This window comes from Myotis daubentonii, chromosome 5 (genome assembly GCF_963259705.1).
Source record: "Myotis daubentonii chromosome 5, mMyoDau2.1, whole genome shotgun sequence".
In the NCBI taxonomy this organism is placed as follows: domain Eukaryota; kingdom Metazoa; phylum Chordata; class Mammalia; order Chiroptera; family Vespertilionidae; genus Myotis; species Myotis daubentonii.
In genome coordinates, this window is record NC_081844.1 from 51,111,004 (window position 1) to 51,114,738 (window position 3,735).

Genomic DNA, 3,735 nt, shown 5'->3' on the forward strand with positions numbered 1-3,735 from the left:
AACATTGAGGGCATCTTATATGCTGGCCATCACACCTTGCTCTTTCTAGAATCAGTGACTGATTAAACTAAATTTTACATGCCTGCTTATCATCTTCATACTTTAACAAACATTTTTATTAACTTCCCCTCATTATTGAACTCATAAAAATCGTATTTAAGGTGTTTACATATCGGTCCTATTACTTTCATCATACGCCTCAACTCTATTGCTAGTCCTAACACCCAAGCCCTGATCAGTCTACTTGTTATTTAATTTTTTAAAAACACATTTATAGGATTGGGTGAGCAAAAGTAGGTTTACAGTTGTCCGTATAGAAAAAGACATGCAGATTATGAGTATTACAATAGCTTTAGTAACTGTGTTGCTTACTCACAACTCTAAACCTACTTTTGTCCACCCCTGTATATCTAGAAACAATACTCTCATAGCTTCTGCTCCCTAAACAGAGACTAAACATCAAATGAAATATTCATTAAAATAGCATGTAGAATATGTCAAACTTTTCCTATATTTGATTTTAATGTTGTTTTTTAATTTTGGTAGACTATCTGGTTTTCCTAAAGCAACTTTGTTGCCCAATGGTTATTTATTTACCTAGTAGTATTATACTACACTTGATCTTAGCCAAAAGGCCGAGAAGCGATTCCTAGTAGTATTATAAAGTCTATACAATAAATTCAGATGACCAACAGTACGTCTCAAAAACACGAATTATCGCTATTCTTTTTTACAAAATCTAAGAGATCAATTCTAAAGGAAAGTTATCTTTCCAACTTGGCCAATGGAAAGATAACTAGAGAAATTCTCACAACACTAGCCAATTCTTAAATTAATGGGCTGGATAATTCATTCTGTTTAGTAGACTTCCAGACTATAACTGGCTTTGACAAAGCAGCTACATTTATTTTGTAAATTCTCTAAGAGGTAGCCTCAGACTACCTTATAATTTGATAAATGAAAAGAATAGATTTTTTTCCTTTTACTTTCTACTAAACTTAATATGTATCTATATATCCCATGAATTGAAATACATTTACAAATAGTTGGTTTTCCAAAACTCATTCTATGAAATCCTCCTCCCAGGAGTTAGCAAAGAAATTTTTAAAGTTTACGAATAAAAAAAAAAATGTCTCCCTCTAGATAGTTAACTACAATCTGGAGCAGTGATGGCAAACCTATGACACGCGTGTCACAGGTGACACGCGAACTCATTTTTTTGGTTGATTTTTCTTTGTTAAATGGCATTTAAATATATAAAATAAATATAAAAAATGTAAGTCTTTGTTTTACTATGGTTGCAAATATCAAAAATTTCTATATGTGAACATGGCACCAGAATTAAGTTAGTGTTTTTCAAAATGCTGACATGCCGAGCTCAAAAGGTTCGCCATCACTGGTCTAGAGTTTGGCTAACTACACTTTTGGCCAGATCCTGCCTACTGTTTGATTTGTAAATAATGTTGTGTTGGAATACACTGTGCTCATTCATTGACCTACTGTCTGTGGCTACTTCCCCACTATGGCAGCAGAGCTGAACAGTTGTGGCAGAGACCACATGGCCTACAAAGCCTAAAACATTTACCACTTAGTCCTTTACAGAAAATGTTTGCCAACCCTGACATATCACAAGAGTATCTAGGAAGTACTGTTATTCCCCTGAGGTAATAGAAGTACCCAATTTCCAGATCTGGGTGTATTCTCACTGTACTAGACCAAGTGACAATGTCGAGGTGACAGAATTGAGAGTAAAATGTCCTACCAAAACATACTCATTAAAATTTTTTCCCAGGTTTAAAAATCACAAAAATATTTCATCACAGAAATAATCAGAAAGTAATATGAAAAAAAAACCCTGACATCTGAGTAGATTATTTGGAGCTTTCAAGATTTCCCAAGCCCTAACTTTGCAAGTTAACTTCCTTGATAATATATTACTTCAGCCATCATGTACTGCAATCAGAATCATATTAAATAGTACATATGGATTCATAGTTACTGGGTATGCAATCCACTAAAAATGGCAAGTTTTAGACAGATAGCCCCTGAGATTTACAGCTTGACTTGAGGATGTTAAGGCCAAACTCTCATCTCTGCAATAGGTAGTTCCTATAAGAAATGCTCTTTAGCCCGGCTGGCGTGGCTCAGTGGTTGAGTGTCAACCTATAAACCAGAAGATCACAGTTCCATTCCCTAGGGCACATGCCCAGGTTGTGAGCTCGATCCCCAGTGTGGGTGTGCATGAGGCAGCCAATCAATGATTCTCTCTCTCTCTTTCTCACTCTTTCTCTCTCTCCCCCTCCCTTCCTCTCTGAAATCAATAAAAAAATATATATATATTTTAAAATAATGAATTTGTGAATTTTAAAAAAAGAACTGTTCTTTATTCAGAAGTTAAGTATAAGTTAGGCTAACTAGTCTTCTGTGGTATCTAGTGGTTCTATCCAGTATCATTTCTTGCTAACTTTTTTGTCTCAGTCTAACTGGCAAGACCAGCTTACACTAAAGTTCTATCAAATAACAAGTTTGTGATTTCAGCAAAATACAGGCTGGAAACCTTGCTGTTAGCACTTAACCACTTAGCTCCAAGTGACCGTGGGCCATTAAGTAATTTTGGTGTGCATTGGCACTCTTTTCAGTGCTTTAAAAAACCCACCAGCATTGTTATTAAAACAATTTACAGAAGGAACACAGAATTCTAACCAAATATATTTCTTGTCTCATTTTAAATGCTAACCTTAATTTAAAAAATGTTTAATTCATTGCTTAATCTTCTTGGTGTTTCTGTATAGTGTAGCATCTATGGGACTACAGAAATTAGTCACCAATCACACATCCAAGTAGAGATAGTAGAGCCACAACCTTGGCCCTAGTTCAGCTCATCACTTCCCTAATAAGACTTTTTAAACCACTTTCTGGTGTGTGTGTGTGTGTGTGTGTGTGCGTGTGTGTGTGTGTGTGTGTGTGTGTGTGTGTTTTAATGAACATACTGACAGCTTGTGTACACTGATTTGGCACTTAGAATGGAAGCAAGGAGAATTTATAAAGAATAATAATGTTTTCATTTATTTAAGAGCAGCAGGTGTTAACTTAAGCTTCCAAAATCATTTGGAAAAAATGTCCTATGGAAGTACATAAAAGGCTTGAAAATTACAATGTAATACTTTTATATTTACTTCACACAATTAAAACAAATTCTGATGCCTTCATGGTGTGCTGTGAATGCGCTGGGCTGAGAACCAGGAAATATTCACTTTTGTCTCAGCTCGATTCTATATCTCTTTATGACTTGAGGCAAACTGTTTCACCTCTCTGGGTCTCAGATCTATCATTTGTTGATTACTAAGTTCCTATGCCCTGGCTGGTTTGGCTCAGTGGATAGAGCATCAGCCTGCGGACTGAAGGGTCCCAGGTTCGATTCTGGTCAAGGGTATGTACCTTGGTTGCGGGCACATCCCCAGTAGGGGGTGTGCAGGAGGCAGCTGATCGATGTTTCTCTGTCATCGATGTTTCTGACTCTCTATCCCTCTCCCTTCCTCTCTGTAAAAAATCAATAAAATATATATATTTAAAAAAAATGTTATATCAGCATTTATATTTCAGGCAGTGTGGGGCTTGAAAAATACAAGTCTTGTGCACCTCTGCTCATCTTCCACAGAGCAAAACAAGGCAGAAACAATGAGTCTGTGATGATATCCCTCTGCTGGCTGCTGACAAGTCACATGAAATTATCTG

General features: G+C 36.3%; 1 pseudogene; it reads right to left on the reverse strand.

Moving 5' to 3' along the window:
* Window positions 1–580: 580 nt before the first annotated feature.
* Window positions 581–647, reverse strand: LOC132236398 (U2 spliceosomal RNA; annotated as a pseudogene).
* Between the last annotated feature and the right edge of the window lie 3,088 nt (window positions 648–3,735).